The sequence below is a fragment of the Rhinichthys klamathensis genome, unplaced genomic scaffold (genome assembly GCF_029890125.1).
Source record: "Rhinichthys klamathensis goyatoka isolate OS25496 unplaced genomic scaffold, OSU_Roscu_1.1 h1tg000065l_1, whole genome shotgun sequence".
Lineage (NCBI taxonomy): Eukaryota > Metazoa > Chordata > Actinopteri > Cypriniformes > Leuciscidae > Rhinichthys > Rhinichthys klamathensis.
The window spans coordinates 941,995-965,268 of record NW_026606608.1 but is presented as its reverse complement, the minus strand read 5'-3'; the positions used below and the strand labels follow the sequence as shown (position 1 = coordinate 965,268).

Here is a 23,274-nt window from a genome sequence, read left to right as displayed (position 1 = left end):
ACATAGTGTCTTTTTGTCTCCCACTGTTTTTTAATGCATCTTTAACTGTATAAATAAATCAGAAAAAAAGAAAGAAGGATAGAAGAGAAGTAAAGTATCCACCATTGCATGCAATGAACAAGAACCAAAACAAAAACATTGGAAAAGGAAAAGCTTTGTGTACCGTTTTGTATCTCTCTTTCCACAGTGTTACAAACCCCTCTTGTAAAGTGCTCGTTAGAGAAGGGGGTGAGCAACATAAGGACACGCGAGACAAAGAGGGAGTTTAACTGTTTATTGGTATGACTGCAAGACTCACGCGATCAATTAAAACAGAAACAAACCAACATAGATCAACATTATTAAAGGAAACAAAAACCGAAACAGCTTATCGGCGGCTGGCTGGAAATCAGGACGCGCACAGGGCTCACATTCAAAATTAACGGATTATGGTCTGTATAAACAATAACAGGAAACATATACTGTTACCCACATAAACATCAAAATGTTGCAATGCCAGCAAAAGAGCTAACGATTCCTTCTCAATTGTAGAATTACTTAGCTGATGATGATTAAGGACAGCTCCCTCTCCCACAGCACTGGCATCAAACCTCCATATGAAACGGTCAGGACACATCCGGGGGCGACAACACCGAAAAACTGCGAAAAAGGGATTTTGCAGACGGAAATGCCTGTTGGCACTCATTAGTCCAATTAAAATCAACTTTCGGACTGCATAATCAAGTTAACGGAGCAACTACACTCGAGAGATTCTTACAGAAACACCGGTAGTACCCAACCATTCCAAGAAATCTACGTAGCTCTCGCCTCGTAACAGGTACCGGATATTCCAGAATATTTAGAAATGTGTCCCTCTAGTGGCCGTACCTGACCGTTTCCCACCTGCTTTCCCAGGTATGTGACAGAGGCCTTCACACTTTTGGAGATTAAACGGCAAAACATTGTACACATTGTAGTTGATATATGTTCAGCCCATGTGGACGAATAAATGACACCCAGATAGACATTACAGTTAGAAACTTCACCCAAAACCATGGACATCAGCCGATGAAACACCGCTGGTGCATTTCGCAGGCCAAACGCCATACGTGTATTAGAGGAAAGCATCACAAACAAACGCGGAAATCTCAGAAGTGCGCTCTGTTAAAGGCACCTGCCAATAACCTTTCAGAAAATCTAACTTCGTAATATACTTCGCTGCCCCAATGTCAATACAATCATCAATACGCGGTAGAGAGAAAGCATCAGGTATAGTGACCGAATTAACTTTCCTAAAATCAGTAAAAAACAAGAAGACCCATCAGCTTTGGACCCAAGACGCATGGCGAGCTCCACGGGCTACTACTCGGGACAGCAAAATCGTTTTGCAGTAGATACTACACGTTTCATGTCTTCTCGCTTACTCACCCTGCAACGATATGCATGCTGCTGCTTCATTAGTAGTGCACTACCGACATCGATGTCATCATAAATGACAGAAGGACCAGGAGGGACATCACTGAAGAGATTTGGGAAACTGTCAGTTTCCTTATGTCCTGACTCTGTTCACTAGACAAATAAGACAGTTGAGTGGAAAGTTTTTCAAACAACCACCTTTCAAGTCTTCCATGGATACTTTCAATCCATCATCGGTAGGCAATGAGTAAGTAATTGGGGTGTATCGATACCCTTCACGTCACGATTCGACTCATATCACGATACTGAACTCTCAATACGATATTAAAAGGTTAACAAAAAATGTACGATTGAAAATGCTAGATTTGGTTTTACATTGTGTGTGTAAATGAATCGGCTTGGACTTGGTGCTGAAACCCAAAGCACAGGACAATAGAGACACCAGAATAAACATATTCATGATTCTGAAGCTGAAAATACAGAATTATTTTAAATGAATATGCTTGCACTCTTTCGCTGACTAGATATATTCAAAATAATGTAGGCCACTTTTTACTGGGAACATAAAACATTTGGCATTATCAGGACCCACAAATACTCCCCCATTGCATTATTATGCATTATATATAGAAGTTTAATGTAGTACTGACACCAAAACTCTGTAAATTTGAATTTCTTCTCACAGTAATTTTTTATTTTGGGTGATCTATCCACAATACAGATTGTCACCATCCACGATAGATATTGATGCATTTTTACATTGCGATATATTGTGACACTATATATATTGTTACACCCCTAGCAAGTAAGCAACGAAACTCAATCACCGATTCACATACAGAAGCATTAACAGTAGGGATGCACCGAATCCAGGATTCGGATTCGGCCGAATATTGGGCTTTTTAACGGGGTTCGGTTTCTGCCGAACCTCAGAATTTTTTTCCACCGAACCGAACCCTAGGCTTGCACTACGCGCGCTACGTCGAAGTCACCGATCAGTGAATGACATCAAAGTACCGCGTGAACGAATAGAGAGCAGACGGCTCCTTATGCTTTTGAATTGCTCTCGCGGGACTTTGATGTCATAAACTCATCTGTCTATGCAGCGCCGGTTCAAGTCGAACAAGTAGTTATTGCAGAGGCCAGACAGACTCACGGAGGCGATTGGCATCTCACAACTCGCACTTTATTCCACAATCGAACTTGTGTAACTGTCTGTCACACGTTCTACCGTCCACAGCGTTACTTAACAAAATAAGGTAAAAATGAGCATCAAACAGAGATAACCCGCATACATGGGCATGTGTTCGAGGCGCACGACACATACGGCGCGCAGTTCTTAAAGGGGACACACCTTATTTCCACTCGCTACAGTAGGTGGACCGTTCGAATGCAGTAGGCTGTGAGAAAGTGAAAATGGAACTCGTGAGCAGAAAAAGTGTTGTTTGGCAGTACTTTCAGTGAAAGAAGGCAATTCAAGTCGAGCTACATGTTCAATTTGCAATGCCGATTTGTCTCATGGTGGCAAGGAGTCAAGGACTCTAAATAGGCTACACAACATCGCCGCTGTTAAAATGCATATAATGTTGGTTTTTTTTTTTTTTTTTTTTTTTTTTTTACAGTTATAAAAGTAAAAGTAGTGTTTATTATTTACAGTAATAAAATAAAATGAAAAATCCACTTTGTTTACTTCATTAATGTGTTTACTGTGTTAATGGACTGAGGATGAGAGTAGGATTCGGTATTCGGTTTCGGATTCGGCAGAATCTTAACCAGTGGATTCGGTATTCGGCCGAACCCCACAAATCTGGATTCGGTGCATCCCTAATTAACAGTCATCATATATTCACATGACATATAGACGAGTTTTTCGCCTCCTTTCTGGAGTATGTTTATATGTAGTCTCTCAATATCCTTATTTTTAATTACATAAGGACCTGAAGAACGTAAGAGTAGATCCAGGAGTAGGAATCAATACTAAAACTTTCTCCCTTGGTAGAAAATTACGCACAACTGCCTTTTTTTATCAAAGCAGTGTTTAATTTTCTCCGGCGAAAGGGAAAAAGCTTCTTTTGCTACAGTGCAAACATTACGTAAACGTTCGCGAGTATGAGAGACAAAATCATGAACATTCGTCTACTCAGACGGACATGTACAGAGAAATTCCTCCTCCAGCATTTTTAAAGGTCCTCGAACATTATGCCCAAACACCAATTCTGAAGGACTAGATCCAAGCGAATCCTGTCGCGCCTCGAGTAAAACCAAGGGAACTCCCTTGTCCCAGTCCCTACGCAATACTTGTGTAGCGCAGATTTTAAAGTCTAATGTTAGAGCTCCAAAGCTTGACACACGTGAGACACTCCGAGAGCCATTGCCACATTAGGAAATATGCGAGATAAGAAATTAGAACCTTGATCCGTTAGGTCCGTTTACGGTAACCCAAAAGTCGTGAAGAATTTCATAAGAGTTTTGTCACTGTTTTACCAGTTATATTCCTTAACGGAATAGCTTCTGGGTACCGAGTAGCAACACACGATCGATGACATGATCGTCAATAAATACTGACAACCGGATTTAGTGCGGGAAACTGGACCCGCACAATCCACAAGAACACGTTCAAACGGTTCACCTACTGCAGGTATAGGACAGAGAGGAGAGGCTATCCCAATGTGCCCAGACCAAAAATGGTCATGGGCCAGACTCAACACATGTTGTTAGAATTCCAAGGGCACCACAATTGACCTATTGCTAAGCCCCTCCCCTCGAACGCAGATGAGCCAATGGCAGTTGAGAATCAGTTGCACGGGTACTGGAACGCGGACATCTTTAGGTTTTAGCGCCATAGAGAAACATTGGAAGATCCAAAGCTCTCATCAGTTTGATGGTGTTTATGCTACAAAAATGGTAAAACTATGTGCCTGAGGCACTGATTCTATGTATCCTGAGAGGATGGGTAATGGATTTTTTTTTATTACATTTCCTAAACCCAAACAAGACAGAGCAAAATGTCTGACAGAGCAAAACACGAGAGCAAAGACAGAGCAAAATGATTAAGCTGCGTATTAATCCAATGATGTAGGAGCAGTAACCTGGTTCCTTAAAGGTGGGATCAGTAGTTTTTAAAAAACACTTTTGAAAACTGCGTAGGACCGAGTACCAAAACACACTTTTAACCAATCAACAGTAAGGGGTGTGTCTATTAATGATGAGAAGGAGAGAGCACTCAGTGCACACAGCACAGACATTAGCCTTTGTTAAAAATGCTATATAAATGAAGATGACTTGACTTGACATCATACCCTCGGCCGGCAGGTACAGCAGATTCCGCCATAGTCGTTGCCTGGGTTACGGTCGCGTACGTAAGTGTGGGGTGGAGCTATCAAATTAGGGGCGAGATCATTTTGGGGTAGGAGCATGTTTGTTTTGGTGATTTCAAATATCAACATTGGCCAAAAGTGTTTTTCAAAAACTACTGATCCCACCTTTAAGGATTCAACCCCAAACCTAAACCTAAATAGCTACAAACCTAAATAGCTACTGTTCTCACGTCATGTACAGACTGGTCTACAATTCAGTGCCTCTCCATATTAAACTGGTTAAATGTAAATTAATTTAATCTTACCCTGCGATATAGGAACAGTGTTGATCCTGGATGTTGTTCATCTGCGATCATGACGACCGTAACATGAGGCTTCTCCCGCTTGCATTGTGATGAAGTAGAAGTAGTGTGTGCTTATTAAAGTGTGCATTGTGCTTCCGGCTGAAGTAGAGCCCGTGCAGCAGGGCAGATGGGTGACTGTCAGAGATCACCGCTCTAGTCGCGGATCAAAGAACCACTCTTCCGTTCCGATTCCCATAACAAATCGATTTGCCCCACTCAGTGAAACACCCACTGAGAATTATGTTGATTGTGCCCTGGTAATTGGTGATTCGATCACACGGAACGTGAAAATAGAGACACCAGCCACCATAGTCACATGTTTGCCGGGAGCCAGAGCGCCTGACATCAAAGCAAATTTAAAAGTGCTGGCTAATGCTAATCGTAAATTCTCTAAGATCATTATTCATGTCGGCACTAATGATGTTCGACTCCGCCAGTCGGAGATCACCAAAATTAATATTAAAGAGGTGTGTGAACTCGCAAGTATGATGTCAGGCACTGTAATTTGCTCTGGCCCCCTTCCTGTTCGCAGGAGTGATGAGATAGTTAGTAGATTGGCCTCACTGAATCGCTGGCTGTCTGAGTGGTGTCCGCAAAATAATGTAGAATTCACAGACAATTGGAAAAGTTTTTGGGGCAAGCCTGACCTGTTGAAAAGAGATGGTATTCATCCCTCCTGGGATGGTGCTGCTCTTCTCTCTAGTAATTTGGCTCATAGTCTTAGAGCTAAAACATGACAATCTGGGGCTCAGGTCAGGAAGCAGACAGACTGGCTAAACCGACCGTCTGCTAGCGGCCTCACGTCACCAAGGTCAGATAAATCCCATCACATAGAGACTCTTTCACCTAGATATCATCATATAGAGCAGGGTTTCTCAATCTCGGTCCTGGAGGGCCACTGTCCTGCAGAGTTTAGCTCCAACCCTGATCAAACTCACCTGAGCAAGCTAATCAAGGTCTTCAGGATCAGTAGAAACTCACAGGTAGGTGTGTTTGATCAGGGTTGGAGCTAAACTCTGCAGGACAGTGGCCCTCCAGGACCGAGATTGAGAAACCCTGATATAGAGACTGTGTCTGTTCCCCGAATTTGGAAATCCAAAAAACGTCAGGTTAAAAATTTAATTGATGTTCAACAAATAAAAAACAGATATAATACAGATGAGCAAATGATAAAGCTTGGGTTGCTGAATATTCGATCCCTTACTCCAAAATCACTCATAGTTAATGATATGATTTCAGATTATAATCTAGATGTGCTGTGTTTGACAGAAACCTGGTTAAAACCAAATGATTATATTACTTTAAATGAGTCAACCCCACAAGATTACAGTTATAAACATGAACCTCGTCTGAAAGGCAAAGGGGGAGGTGTTGCTGTAATTTATAGTAATATTTTCAAAACCACTAAGAAATCTAGTTAAATATACTTCTTTTGAAGTGTTGGTTCTTAATGTAAAAATATATAGTGTAAACGATAAATCACATTTGAGAATTCTGCTGGCTACTGTATACAGGGCACCAGGGCACCATAAAGATTTTATCAAAGAATTTGCTGACTTTCTATCAGAATTAGTATTGGCTGCAGATAAAGTACTAATTGTTGGTGATTTTAATATACATGTAGATAATGAAAAAGATGCATTGGGATTGGCATTTAAAGATATTGTAAACTCAATTGGAGTTAGACAACACGTGTCGGGACCTACTCATTGTCGTAATCATACTCTAGATCTAATACTATCACATGGAATAGATATTGATGCCGTTTTTAATTCTGCAGCAGAGCGATGACATCTCAGATCATTATCTAGTCTCATGTAAATTACATTTAGCCAAGGCTGCAAAGCCGACTCCGTGTTAGAAATATGTTAGACCTATAACTTCTGCCACTAAAGATTGCTTTATCAATAATCTTCCTAATCAGTTTCATCATCTCAGCATCCCAGATAGCTTAGAAGAACTCGATATTGCAACAGAAACTTTTAACTCTCTCTTTTCCAGCACTTTAGACGCAGTTGCTCCATTGCGCTTAAAGAAGATTAAAGAAAATAGTCCAACTCCGTGGTACAACGAGCACACCCAGGCCCTTAAGAGAGCAGCCAGAAAAATGGAGCGCAACTGGAAGAAAACTAAACTAGAGGTATTTCGGATTTCATGGAAAGAGAGCTCGATTGCTTACAGAGAGGCTTTAAAAGCTGCTAGATCTGCTTATTTTTCAACCCTATTAGAAGAAAATAAACATAATCCTAGGTATTTATTTGAAACAGTAGCTAAACTAACAAAAAAGAAAGCTTCAAGCTCAGAAGTGTCCAAGCAACACAGCAGTAATGACTTTATGAACTTCTTCACTTATAAGATCGATAATATTAGGGACAAAATTATAACTATGCAACCGTCTACCACAGTATCGCATCAGACAGTGCATTGTAGTCTCCATGAGGAAAATTTTGATTAATTTGTTGCCATAGGAGAGGACGAATTTTCTAAACTTGTTAAATCATCTAAATCGACAACATGTATGTTAGACCCTATACCGACTAAGCTACTGAAAGAGATGCTTCCAGAGGTCATAGATCCTCTTCTTACTATCATTAATTTGTCTTTGTCTCTAGGATACGTACCAAAAACCTTTAAGCTGGCTATGATAAAACCGCTTGTTAAAAAAACGCAACTTGATCATACAAAATTAGTCAATTACAGGCCGATCTCGAATCTGCCTTTTCTATCAAAGATATTAGAAAAAGCAGTATCCTCACAACTGTGTTCCTTTCTAGAAAGAAATGATATCTGCGAGGATTTTCAGTCAGGATTCAGACCGTACTATAGTACCGAGACAGCTCTCATCAGAGTCACAAATGATTTGCTCTTATCATCCGATCGTGGTTGTATCTCTCTATTAGTGTTACTTGATCTTAGTGCTGCATTTGATACTATTGACCACAACATTCTTTTAAATAGACTCGAAAATTATGTTGGCATTAGTGGAGTTGCACTAGCATGGTTTAAATCATACTTATCTGACCGTTATCAGTTTGTAGCAATAAATGAAGATATGTCTTTTCGATCACAAGTTCAGTATGGCGTACCACAAGGCTCAGTACTAGGACCGTTGCTGTTCACTCTGTACATGCTACCCTTAGGAGATATCATTAGGAAACATGGAATTAGTTTTCACTGTTATGCTGATGATACTCAGCTCTATATTTCTTCACGCCCCGACGAAACTTACCAATTCACAAAATTAACGCAATGCATAGCCGATATAAAAAATTGGATGACTAGTAATTTCCTACTACTAAATTCTGAAAAAAACAGAGATTCTAATTATTGGACAAAAAACTTCCACACGTAATAACCTAGAATACTGTCTAACACTTGATGGCTGCTCTGTTAAGTCTTCGTCGTCAGTTAGGAACCTGGGTGTGCTCTTTGATACCAATCTCTCATTTGAAAGTCACGTGTCTAGTATCTGTAAAACCGCATTTTTCCATCTTAAAAACATATCTAAATTACGCCATATGCTCTCATTAACAAATGCAGAACAATTAGTTCATGCGTTCATGACATCAAGGCTAGATTATTGTAATGCTCTACTGGGTGGTTGCACTGCACGCTTAATAAATAAACTACAGCTAGTTCAAAACGCAGCAGCTCGAGTTCTTACCAGAACCAGGAAATATGACCATATTAGCCCGGTTCTGTCAACACTGCATTGGCTGCCTATTAAACATTGTATACATTTTAAAATATTGTTGATTACTTACAAAGCACTAAATGGTTTAGCTCCGCAGTACTTGAGCGAGCTTTTAAAGCATTATAGTCCTTCACGTCAATTGCGATCTCAAAATTCCGGCCAGTTGATAATACCTAGAATATCAAAATCGACTGCTGGCGGTAGATCCTTTTCCTATTTAGGACCAAAACTTTGGAACAGTCTTCCTACCATTGTCCGGGAAGCAGACACACTCAGTCAGTTCAAAGCTAGACTAAAAACACATCTCTTTGACCTAGCATACACATAATACATTATAGACTTTGATAATTCAATGTTAGGCTGCATAGATTAGGTCAGCCGGAACTGGGAACACTTCCCTTAAATCCAGATGTACTCGTTATATCATAAGAAGAATGGCATCTATGCTAACTTTAGTGTCTTTGTTTATCCCAAGGTTTTCCTGCAGCCTGCCGGATCCAGGCCGTATCCAGATCTGACGAAGGAGATTCGCCTGGACCCGATGACAATGCAGTGCTGAAGTGTCAACTATCCTCTCCCTATGGAGGATCCCTTTCCCACTCTACAGATAAAGCGTTGTTGAAAATCCGGTTCGCGTACCCCGAAGTGATAAAATAAAATGCGGTATTAAATTTATAGGCAAGACAAGTAGTTTGGTTTGGCATGGTTTGTAGGGAAATTACAAACCTGCGCACACATATTCAAATGAATATAACTATAGAATCAATTTTTAATGCGCATGTGAACGCCATCAGGTCACAGGTTCGCGTTTAAAGTCTGTTTAGAGAGAACGCCGTCGTCTTAGTGGCCCCTAATGTAATAACAAATGATAATTTTGCTGGAAGTGAATCAATCAAAACCAACTTTAGCCGAAAATAACATTATTCAAAATCGCTATAAAGCCAAAACAATCTCTGTTACCGTAAATTGTATGTTTATCTCTGTAAAGCTGCTTTAAAACAATCTCCATTGTTAAAAGCGCTATATAAATGAAGATGACTTGACTTGACTTGATCTGCAAACCCTTGCTTCCAAATGAATCTTGTTACCCACCATATTTATTTTAAAATCTTTTATTATATATCCCTCCATGGCATATTTAAGTCCCACATGAATGCTCCTTGACAAGAGGTGGTCCTTCTGTGTCCAAAATATATCAAAAACATCTTGGAACAAGCTGTCATTGAATGACATTTAGTAACTCTGTTTGTTTGTTCGAGTTTACAACCGTAACTAGGGGGGCGGGGCTTACCGATAGGTCAATTTGATGCACCACATTACAATCATCCGTCTGCTCAACGTTTAGAGATCTACACTATTTATGCAACACAGCGTCATTCCGGTAGAACTGTTGATTACGCGGTGAAGACAAACATTTTTCTAACGTTGGATCATTTTTCTGCACATCAAACAAAGCCTCACATACTGATGTGATACTGATGCATTAGCAACGAGATCAAAACAAAAGGGTGAACCTGCGGTGATTTTAGCTGCATTCGAAAACTACGGAAAAGTATTGTTCCCCAGAATTTCAGAGAAAACAGAATCGCTGAGGTTATCATTCTCTTGAACACCGTGTTCTACTTGTGCTCGTGTCGTAACAGCACTAACTGAAAACACATCTGGAAAACTTTTGACAAGTACATCAGAGTGCGAATCAGTACGTGGAACATCAGTCACCTGCACGACCGACATTACCTTACCAGCAGCGATTTTGTTCCCAGTTATAAAATCAATACCTTTCACAGGTAAAGAAGTGCGAACTGCTACTTCAAAAAACCCAGAGGCCAGGTCAGAAGTCACCCACACCCATTTCAATACCCTCCACAATCTTTCTGGTATTACATGCAGAGTCCGTGCAAAAATCTAAAGTGTCCGATAATATAAATTATTGAGATCCTCCGGTGTCACGCAAAATTCGTTTTTGACTTTCAGCACCTTCAAGACACAAATCTGTTGAACACAAAAGGCTGAATACAGACATCAGACGCCATAGGAGAAATAGAGAGTGGCGAGGAGGAGTGGTGTTTTGCACCAAAACGACCCTTGAGGCTGAAAGGAGGACTTTTGTCACTCTTGTTTTCATTTCAGACAACGACACTCAGTCATCGTGTGTCCCATTTTGTGACAGTAACTACATTCTTTACCCATTTGTTTTTAAAATCAGAGAGACTCTCATTCGCTTTTTGTGCTGGTCCTCCAGAATCACTCGAATGATTAAAAAAACACCCTTTTATGCATTATTACATACTCGTCTGCTAACACAGCAGCTTGTTGCACTGTACTGACTTTTTGTTCATTTAGATATAAAGCACTACGCTCTGGAACACAGTTCTTAAATTCTTCAATCAGCATGAGCTCATGCTAAGAATTATAATCCGTTACTTTGCACACTTTAATCCACCAATCGAACAGCGTGTCCTTCTCACGAGCAAACTCGACATTGGTTTCGTACCGCGAAAAAAACAGCATCTCAAACCTCTCTCGATAATGCTTGGGAACCAATTCATACGCCCGAAGAATCACAATTTTCACGCCATCGTACTGAACCCCTTCTTCCAACGAAAGAGATGCACACACCTCTTGCGCCTTACCGGTTAAGTTACACTGTAACATTAACTCCGAAACCTCAGTTGGCCTCAATACGCCTCAACTTCCTTCTCACCGAAAGGTGGAAATAGCCACATCAAATGTGTAGACGACGGCACAACTACAGACTCAGATTCAGTACCAACCGAAACAGAATTACTAGAGACAATAGCCACAGTTCCTGGAGTGGCCTGATCACCGACAGGCACTCGTGATGGAGAGCTTCATGCAAAACTTGTCACTGGACCAGCTTGTGTGGAAACAGCCCCTGATCAATCTTTACGCTGTGTTTTAGAGATAGAAATCTCAGTGTTGAGCAATCAAAAACAAAAAGGTTTTCCGACGCCTCTAACCCCTCAACACTAGGTTGATCTATAAATTTGTTTTTAATCAAAAGTTGCTTTTTTTTTTACTGTGAGCAAATAAAGAAAATCCACACGACCTATCTAACCAGAAATCTACCAGCCTCCTAGCTAGTCTTCCGAGGGTACCGATTAAGAGATTGCTCTCTCCCCCGGAATACCTCCAAAAACAACAAACTAAAATAATAAAGAAAACAAACAGTAAACCGTAGCCAGAACTGGCGCTAAGCACAGTCCCACTGGCTTACTCTAACTAACCGGTAACCGTAAAATGCGTAGGACAAACCTGATCCACTCCACACCAATCAAATCAAATTAATTACTTTCTGAATTACTTGCTGAAGCCTCGGGACACGATAATTACAATGGATCCCGGACGAGCCCCCATTTATGTTATGAACCCCTCTTGTAAAGTGCTCGTTATAGAGAAGGGGGTAAGCAACATAACAAGGACACGCGAGACAAAAAGGTAGTTTAATTGTTTATTGGTATGACTGCGCGACTCACGTATCACCTTCTTTAGCTCATAACAAGAGCTTAAACAGTGACCTTAACAATCACGCAGCTGGAAACAGGTAGTAGGAGCTAGTGATGTATGTCTCGAGACCGGTCTCGAGACCACTTTTACATGGTCTCGGTCTTGTCAGAGCCTTGACGGTCTTTGGTCTTGGTCTTGTCTTGGTCTCGGACCTCTCGGTCTTGTCTAGGTCTCGTTGTCTCAGACCGACATAGTGGTCGGGGGATTTAGCAATATCAATATCCACGACGATATCCGCAACGGATTGAAGCGCGCGTTCGAGTGAAGACAGTGCGGTGCGCGAGCCGTATCCGCACCACTGATTGCAGCGGCAACGAGCACTTTGATCACTTAATTTAAAAAAACACATATCATGTACAGTTTTTGATGTATTAATATTTAGTAAAACACATATCAGTGACATGATGGGTTTTAACTTCATTCAGGAGATTTTGGGTAACTGCACAACTGACAGATAACTTTGAGCGCACCGCCAACGGTGTGTGTGTGTGTGTAACCATAGTGACAAAACAACCAACTTTCGGATCCTGGACTTTAGCTTATAATTTCGTTTTAAAATATATAATTATGTATTTAAAAGTTGCAGAATGGATTCATTTGGAGACTTCGAAATCGGCAGAGATAGGCAGGCAATACAAAACAAAATCTTACAAGTTATTGCTTAGCTTCAACACTCGGTCTTGGTCTTGGTCTCAACTTGGTCTCGGTCTTGGTCTCGACTTGGTCTGTCTTGGTCTTGGTCTTGATACCCTCTGGTCTTGGTAGTGTCTTGGTCTCGGTTTAGGCGGTCTTGACTACAAGTCTAGAAGGAGCACAACATCAGCTCTCCCTCCCGAATCGACACTCTCCCATCTTATATTCAAACCAGAACGCCATTACCGAACAGGCTGCAGGTGCAGAACTTAACCTCAAAAGAGAAAATTAACTATATCAGCACAGAGAAAAAAAAAAACGAACCTCATACACAAAGTGCTGTTGTACATGTGCCATTGTACATGCGCCATTCGGGTGGGCAAAAAAATTGGGCTGCATGTGGGTGGATATCTGCGGACCCTCCTGATGATGAAAATTACAGCAAGCTGACCGTTGCAGAATGTGTAAGGTTGAAGTATGCTTTGTGCTTTAATCACTTGTATTTTACGTATCTTATAAACTTTATTTCTTTATCATTCATGGTATTCATTTAGTAGTTTGAGTCTCTAGGCTCACGGCCCCCTAGACACCAATATTTCAACAATTCATAAGATTATGGCATGAAGATAAAGGTTAGGATTAGGATTTTTTCCCCCCGGTAGTATTACAGCGCCCTGTGTTTATTAGCACAGTTTGTTGTTTGCTTTAGGAAACTGATAGAATGCTTGAACCTGAATGAAAACACTGAGATAAGGCATTAACAGGAGAAACAGAAAGGAGGAGAAATAAAAGAACAAATAGAGCAAGGGAACATGGGGGGGGGGGGGGGGGGGGGGGGGGTGATGGAGGGAACAGCCTTGTGAAAAATGCACCCTCTGCACATTTGGGCTAGCTTGCAAAATGAAGGGTAAAAACCCCTGATCTCAGCAAGGACCCCAACCAAGGCACCAATTAGGAAGTTGTGTAGCTGAACTTAAATGACTAGAGCGTTCATTTCCAACCTTCAAACCCTGGCAGCATTCATAAATTTAGAGGATGCAATGATACATAAATTACAGTATGCATACATATGATAAATGCTGAGCCAACAAAAGCACTGTGGCCTTATGCCCCTGTGTCATGTGTTAATGATTGCTTTCCTTTACCGAGGCCTCAGGGACTAGGACTAGTCCACAGATGGATGCCATTCGGCCGGGCTATGCTAAAGAAACACCGACCTGCCCCATTTACCTGTCCTCTACAGCACAATGTGACCCATCAATAAAATAAAACACTGAAGATACACACGGCTCTTTGGAACACCTGATTTTTTGTAAAGCATTTCTTTATAACGAGCGTTATCAACTTAAACACTCTCTCATATCACTCCATGATTGCTTCTCACACAATAAATAAAGGAGCATGAAACATAAATCTGAGCACATTAATAAATAATAAAGTCATTATTTGATTATTGCTGCTTTGAAACAATCTGTATTGTAAAAAGCGCTATATAAATAAAGGTAATATTGTATTATAATACTATTATTGTTAAATACTCAATGTTATAATAAAAGAGTATTAATATAATAGTTATAATTATTATAACAATACTAATTAGTATTATCATTATTATTATTTTATTATTATTATTATTTTATTTTACAGAGCAACAGTAAAATCACAATGCTAGCATTTATGGTTGTCCTGACGTTTTGCTTTCAAACGTTAAACCATTGAGCTTTTATTTTGGCGGGAAATACCGCAGGAAGACCTTAAAGAGTCATGAAACCCCAAAACACATTTTTTGAGATGGGAACAGAAATGTACAGGCTGCACATCACTGAAAACACTCATACATTTTATTAATAAGTGGAAACTTGTTATTTTTCAGAGCAATTTCGTTCTTCCGGGTTGAAAAGCAAAGTCGAAGTAACGTCACTAAATGTGAGGTAGAAGCGTGCCTCGGGGTGTGTGACTGGCTGTGGGCACGATTCTACGTCAGCTGGGTTGAGCCGTTCCCTGCATTTATTCATGAGAAAGAGCTCGTTCAATCCAATCACTGCGCTGTATTACGCATGAGATCGCATTACAGCGGAGAATTCAAACAACATGCGGAGAGCACACAAGAGCAGTTTCTGCAAGCAAGCTCTAGGCATATATGACGATATCTAGGTGAAAGAGTCTCCATGTGTTGGGATTTATCTCAGTGACGTGAGACAGCTAGCAGACGGTCGGTTTAGCCAGTCTGTCTGCTTCCTGACCCGAGCCCCAGATAGTCAAGGTTCAACTCGAAGACTATGTGCCACATTACTAGAGAGAAGAGCGGCACAGGTCAGGTCTGCCCCAAAAATGTTTTCCAATTGTCTATGAACCCTATATTATTTTGCGGACACCACTTAAACAGCCACCCATTGAGTGAGGACAGTCTACTAACTATCTCATCACTCCTGTGAACAGGAAGGGGGCCAGAGCAAATTACAGTGCCTGACATCGTACTTGCAAGTTCACACACCTCTTTAACATTAATTTTAGTGATCTCCGACTGACGAAATCGAACATCACTTTTAAATTTGCTGTGATGTCAGGCACTCTGGCTCCCGTCAAACGTGACTATCGAGGCTGGTGTCTCTATTTTCACGTTCCGTGTAATAGAATCGCCAATAACTAGGGCACATTCAACAGGATTCTCAGTGGGTGTTTCACTGATTGGGGAGAACCGGTTTAATGTTGTTATTGGAACGGAAGAGCGGTGTTTTGCCCCGCGACTACAGCGTCTCATGGTCACCCAGTTGCCCTGCTGCGCAGCTCTGCAGGCTCTACAGCCGGAACCGAACAATGTACAGTGTTCACTAAGCTAGTTGCATCCAAAGCAGTATCTAAAGCCCTTGCATTCTTACTATCCTCGATTAAAGTTTGGATGCGTGTCTCTAGTTCTGAAATCTTCTCCGTCAGCCTGTCTATTTCTCTGCATTTATCACATGTGTAGCCCTCACCGCTGACAGAGAAGACTATACTATACATGTGGCAGGCAGTGCAAGTGAGAATAACAGAAGAAGACATGACTCACCCTGTTTGTTTACTGATCCGACTCACCACAGTTGTTTGATGGACTCGTAAAAGTCCATCAAAAGTCCATCAGCGTGCGTGAGAAAAAAACGGTAAGCACAGATGGCAGGTTAACAGGTTAGCGAAATGCTAACGCATATGCTGATTTAGATCAAAGCTAGCGATGTCAGATTAATGTGACAGACAATATAGATATATTGTGATGATTAAGTTATATTAAGAAATATAAACAGCAAGGAAAGATAGAAAAAAGAGATTAAATACAAAGCTAGGTTATATGGAGCAATCAGCAACAAACCCAATCCACTCAGGAAGACAGGAAATCGATGTGCAACAGAAGAAAGGATATCATAGAGTTTTGGAATGACATGAGTGTAAGTTAATGATGACAGTAATGATCATTTTTGGGTAAAGTAAGCCTTTAAACCCCATTAGCCCATCCCTAGTGCTGCCCATGATACAGAGCACAGCTAGAGAGAAGTACAGTGAACTATCGTTATGGAAATAGACATTTAGTGAAAGCCATCATCCGGTTTCAGGATACTAATGTACATGCAAGTCATTTCCTAACCTGCTGACCTCTCAGAAGCCCTGATGCCCCTTAATGAAGACTGGCTTAGAAACCCTGCATTTCATTTCATGCATGATCAGCACCTCTCTCTGATCTGCCTCATCAAGTTCAACCAGAAAAGATAAAAAGAAGAGGAAACGAGTAGTTTTATGCAGATCTAATCATCTCTCCCTTCAACGGAGTCAAGTCAATTATCAAACAAGCTCCGTGTGTCGAGCACAATGTAACTGCAAATTAAAAATCAGACTCGGCTGATGGCTATGGGTTGTGTTTCTTCAAGACGGGCATCAATTTATGCACAGAGGGCAGGGAAGCCATAAACTAGCGGCTATTCAGAGCGTGAAAAGGAGATGCAAATTATTCTGAAGTTTCGGCAGTGAAGAAGCGACGACGCACCATTAACAGTCAATAACCCAGCGGTAGCACTGTTGATAGATAGACAGTGATAGAGGAGTGGGGCTGGCCAAAAACATCTCGAGAAGTATTCTCTTAAAGTCAACCCTGCTTACATTGCAGGATAAAAAGCCTCATTAGTCAGATGTAAACACAATGGAGCCCAACTTTTGTGAAGAGATTGACTTTGAGAGCTCAATGAAAGGTAAATTCATTATTGACATTTGGAGTCACCCTCAAACATTGTAAAAAAAAAAGATTTGAGTCTCTTTCTAATGCTGCATTGATTTTGCAGGGTAAGGCTTGGAATGCAAAAAAGCTTTTATAAACTATAAGCTAACATTTATTTCCTGAGTTAAAATACAGGGCAAAAGTTTGCACTTGAAGTAAATCTGGCAAATATTAAATGGCAGGGCCAAAAACTTGAGTTATCAAATAAATCAAAATGTACTAGAACTTTTTTTTTTTTTTTTTTTTAAAGAGAACCGGACACGAGACGTTTCATAAACACTGAAATGTTAATAAAACCTTTAATAAACAACTGTGAATGACCTGTTGACCAACTAAAAGAGGTCATCGGCAAAAAAGCACTGATGATCTGACATGCATGTTGAAGTTTAGCGATGTCCATTGTGCAATTCTGCTGGAATGAAAGTGTCAGTGTTCCCTCACAGGGTCGCATCTTCAATTTGCTGCTACTAAATCTGCGAGCGAAACTCCTCTGGCAAACTGTAATAAATACAAACATGAATCTCGACCATATTGTTTGCGATCAAGGTTGGTGAATAAATGCACTCATGCAACCCCTGTGCTACAATAGGAAGTAAAAACGTAACATTTGAAATTAATATTAGGAGCCACCGTTGTTCTATTATTATTGTATCCGTTTTAGTGCATGCGCCATCCTACAGGCTTATTAAGTGACGTGAAAGTATATAATAAAATTATATGGTCTTTTACTTGATACAACACTGAATTTTCATGTTGTTTGGTTCCAGTAACAGTTCTTGAACACCTGATTTTTCCTCGATGAAAGTATAGGGTACGTGGGTAAAAGAAAAATAATAGAGGAACTGAGAATTAGAATATTGGAACCAAAATGGTTAAATTACTTAAGATTTCCAGTCTTATTCAAGACTAGTTAAAATTAGAATACAATATATGGCAGAAATAATAAAAATTCACTGAAAGTTATTTGTCTTTAAACCCAATTGTTTGTTAAACTCGAGCTCTTTGATGCAGGCTTATTCTGCTTTAATTCTACTATACATTAACATATTTGAATAAAACAGTCTTGCACAGTGTTACGTCTCAAAGAAAGAAAGAAAGAAAAAACACATAGCAACAGCAAGAGAAAGACAACTGCGGTAAAAATAAAAAAGACGCCCTCACTTACACTGAGTTTCATCAGACACCCCTCCCAACACCCCCCCAAAACCCTATTGATCTCTCCTGGAGTCCCGAGCGCTGCATTCAGAAAACACAGAAGGACTGAGGACTCGTTTCTGCAGAGACTGCATAAGAAACGGAGCACCTCCTCCACTCATTACACACTTTCTTCAGGTTGCATCAACTCCTGTCCCAGCAAACCTTCAGCCGATGAATGGTAGAGCACTTCGAGCAGAAACACCAGTCACAGACAAAGGGAAAGCTGGAATGATGGAACCATAGACCATAGGACATCTTTCAAATGAATCTAAACCCCTGCTGCTTGATGAAGCGCTCGTCTGTTCAGGTGCCATTACATACAGTTCAGCTAGATGGGGTTTATGACATGCGTATTAATGCCAGGCAGACTCAGGCTTGCCCAAAGTCATTGCTGAGTAGGTCAAAAGTCTCATTACACAGATGTGTCCAAATGCATGAATGTGCGCCACACAAAACACAACACCTCATTCAAAATCCTCTGAAACCGGGATACATTTTTTTTTTCCTTCTTCCAAGCTGAAATGTCAATATCTTCATATTTTTGTAATAGCCGTTGAGTAAACGAGTGCGCACAATAAAATCACAATGGCGTTTGAATATAAGGTTGAACTGTGTTCTCAAGACATTTTCATTTCATTAGCAGGTCAGGGCAACTACAATTGTAAAATGTTTTAAATTACAACATTTGTTGACTATTTCTGATATTACAGTTTATATTCTATTTATGATTGTCATAACTGTATTACTGAAAACCCTACGGTTGAATGACAGGTTCAATTGTTACAGCTTACATATAGTGTGACAACATATACCACATTAATAGGCATGTTGCTAATGTGTTTAATGATTTTTGTTTTTTTGTTTTATATGTTTGTTTTTTGTAGCAATACAAAACTCCACAAAATATAATGCCAGATTAGAGCTGTGTTCAAATATTTAACTCCTATACTGCAAAATTAACCCAAAATCAAACACATTACATGCGTATTTCCTAAATTAATGTGCAATATTTAAAAAGCTTTAAGGCACTTTATTTACCATATACTATACAGTCTCTAACCATCAGCTCAATACAAATGCTTAATGCAATAATGAGTGCTGGAGATGCCCAGATACATGTTTTATGCATATCATATTATAAAAGCAAGCAAATTCAGAAAAGCATTCTTATGATAATGATCAAAAATGTATCATTTAAAATGAAAATCACTTGTGACAGAATTAAAACTCTGCATTCACTCTGCAAACACACAAGCATTCAAACAGGTCTTTTTTAAAGGTCTCTGAAAAACGCTCAGCAACGTTTATTAAGCGACACGATATTCCCCATAACAATAATCATCTGTGTTTTGAGTGTCATACTGTAAAGCACATGACCATCACGCTGACAAATGTGGAATGTAGATCCGGCAAATGATTCCTGAGCTGAGAAAAATTAATAAACCGAGCAGCATTATTATGATGAATCAGCATCTACGGTCTGATTAAATCTTCTTCTTTCACTCCGATATTTACCTAGATCTAAAAAAAATACTGCAGAGTAAAAGAACAAATTCCCCCAATCAGAAATCAATATATCTGAATACAGCATCATTGCATATTGACAAACACACGCGCCTTACCTGGTGCTGAAACACACTGCGCCCTTATGATGAAACAGCAGCTTTGTGCTGGTGTGTGTGTGTGTGTGTGTGTGTGTGTGTGTGCTCGCGCGCGCCAATCCACACATTTCTGCACATCCCCCTAGCTGTCACTATAATACCTCTAATTCACAGCAACACACACAGGGAATCCCCATAGACGTGCGCGCCTCTGATTCCAATCACGCTTATTACATATGTTTACGACACGACACAAAGCAGCTCGTTTGCAGATGTGAATCAACATAAATGCACGTGCGCTTATATATTGCTGCTTTAGGTATATGCTATTGATATAATATGACAGTAAGTGGGAGGCGTGCATGCACACTCAGCACAACAACACTCTCACACATTTCATGAAACACTAATCGAGTCGACTCACCCGAACAACAGAAGCCTTTCTCTATACGCGTGTGGAGTGAGTCCAGAATCCAGAGTGTGTTTGAGGGAATCAGACGTGTAAATGTGTTATTATTGTTGCTCGGATTCTCTTTCTCTTGTACCGAAATCATCAGACGTCATGTGATGTTTGATCACGTGGCTTCATTCATGTAGGCACTACGACACCGCTCATTTAAAGGAGCAGTCTTCAATACAATTTTAATCATTCAAATAATTCCTCATTTATTATATAAGGAGGTTGCTTTCTAAGTAACATCTCGACAAACCAAAACCCTTTTTTTTAATTAAAAACACATAAATGAGTGGTCAACATGTTAGATGGTAACATTTTACATTAGGTGGAAAAGTGCATCCATTTTTTTAATTTTTAATTCCTGAGAGATGTTTTTAATGGTAAATGGACTGCATTTATATAGCACTTTCATAGACCCAATGGCCACCAAAGTGCTTTACATATTGCCTCACATTCACCCACTCATTCATACACCGATTAATATTTTGTTTTATAATTTATACAAACATTTATATAAGAAATGACACATTAAATACTGTGCAAATGTCAGTGTAATTGGACTGTCGATTATATACAGACGATTGAAGTGTCACGCCATTGTAAAGTGACTAAAAAATTACAATCAGTGTTTGTTAAAAATGACAATTCAAATTAGCTTTCTAATTGCAAAACACCTCAGATCATCAATATCATTTTTTTAAGCAAAAAAAAAATTGGGGGTAAGCAATTCATTTTTTTAAAATCAATGGCGTAGCTTCATTGGGTGCTTTTCAGAGTGCGCTTAAAACTTACTTGTTCTCTTTAGCATTTGACAATGCTTTGTACGTTTTTATGCCATACGTTTGCATTGTTTTTATGTCTTTGTTTTTACTTTTTTTCTTTTATACCTTCTGTACAGCACTTTGGTTCCACTTGTGGTTTTGAAAGTGCTCTATAAATAAAGTTGAGTTGAGTTGAGTAGCTGGCATAACTTCCTTCAATATGTGTCTTTTTAAAGAGTACATTGTTTTCTCTGTCCTTTTACACATAAACTCAAACGTTTATAATGACAGAACAGTATCATCTAGTTTGAGCAATTCTACACACACACACAAATATATTTCTTCAGATCAAGCAGGACTCTTAAATTGAAAGCATCTTTCTAGTAGTTTAGTTTGCTGCTGCTGTCTTCACATCATCACCCAGAGCGAACCACTCCATGCTGACAAAAAGTGCTGTGAGCAGAGTTGCCTTCATAACATCCAGAAGAAAGAAAAAAAAACCTAAAGACCAGTTCAGTCTGTCTGGAAGATGCTTACTTTGGACCTTTGGTAGGGAATATACACACGTTGAATTGGTAGTTCAGTGAAAAAAATTGAAAACCATCACCATTTATTATTCCAAAGCTTTATGCATGGAACACAAAAGAAGATATCCTGTAAAAATGGGACAGAAGAAAGAAATGCATACACGTTTGGGACAAAATTTGAGAAAATTATAACAGAATTTTCATTTTCCCTTAAACATTTAAGGCATGTAACTTAGCAGTAAGAACTTAGAAGTTAAAAGATAACATCAAAACTTTAGAAACAAAAACCTGCACAGACTAAAACAAATGAGAAAAAATAAATTGCCCTCCAACCTTATTAGTAGATTTTAATTTCCCCAGAATCAATTCCTCATGATATAAAAAAGAGCTACAATAAATCATTTGCAGTGTCTACAGACAAGATCTTCCATTTAAAGTTTTACTTTGAAATACAAATCTCAGTAGATATCTATATGTATTAATGATATCTATGAGGGAAATACAGTAAATTAAAGGGGACCTATTATGCAAAATTCACTTTTGTAAGGTGTTTGGACATAAATGTGTGTTGGCAGTGTGTGTACACAACCACCCTACAGTGATAAAAATCCACTCACTCCTTTTTTTTTAAAATCCCCATAAATCGTAAGCAGTGTCTCCCAACGACCTGTTTTCAGAATGCGGCTTTAGTGACGTCACTAAAGCCACAGGCCCCGCCCACGAGTGTTGACAGACATTGCCGTTTTAACTTAGACCCGCCCTGATCGAGTTCACATCAAGTTGTACACATCCGCCATTGCTGCACTAATGAGAATGTCTCCCAAGCGTTGAAGGTGTTGTGGCTGGATGTATTCATTCACATATAGCTTTCTCTATTTACTCCTGATTCCTGAAATCTGGAGATGGTCCTCACTGCAGAACATGAAATCCACGGGGAGGAGTCGGATCCAGATCCAACTCCTCCCACCTTACATATACCTAAACCTACTAGAGGTCTGCTACCCGACCCGAGCCCGACGGGTCCCGGGGGTGTGGGTTTCGGGTCGGGTTCGGGTTAATGTTTAATGAACAGCCTCGGGTTCGGGTCGGGTTCGGGTTTAACTAAGAAAAACTAAATAGGCTATATATAGTTTGCGTGCCGTGTGCTTTGCCTGCTTGCTGTGTTGTGGTGACCGGCACGCGAGAGAGAGAAAGTACATACGTGCGCAGATGTGCAATATGTGCATACACACAGACACACAGGCTCTCTCTCTCAAATATAATGATAATGATAATTTTTGTTTTATTTTATCATATGATTTGCGCATGAGCGCATGTACCGCTCTCGCGCGCTATTTCAGTCACAATACAGACAGACAGCAGACGTGAAAAAATGGTATTTGCTGTGAGAAACAGAATGGACCTCGGGTTCGAGTCGGGTTCGGGCTTAATATGTAAATGTAATTGTCGGGTCGGGTCGGGTCGGGTTAAATGATCGCGGGTACGGGCCGGGTTCGGGCTTCAGTTTAAAGCCCGTGCAGACCTCTAAAACCTACCCATCTCCACCCCCTGATCCCTAAACCCACCCCTAATCCCTA

At 40.1% G+C, this 23,274-nt stretch overlaps 1 protein-coding gene across 2 annotated transcripts in view; it reads right to left on the bottom strand.

Annotated features, from left to right (window-relative positions):
- mafga (v-maf avian musculoaponeurotic fibrosarcoma oncogene homolog Ga) overlaps window positions 1-20,465 on the bottom strand; it is a 31,509-nt gene extending 11,044 nt beyond the window's left edge. Inside the window, exon 1 of one of the 2 annotated variants that reach the window (XM_056249966.1) lies at window positions 20,377-20,465. The gene's annotated coding sequence lies outside the window, so the exon portion shown is untranslated. Of the gene's footprint in view, window positions 1-19,973; window positions 20,063-20,376 lie in introns of those variants that run through there. The other variant, XM_056249967.1, reaches the window with a different exon arrangement.
- Window positions 20,466-23,274: the final 2,809 nt, after the last annotated feature.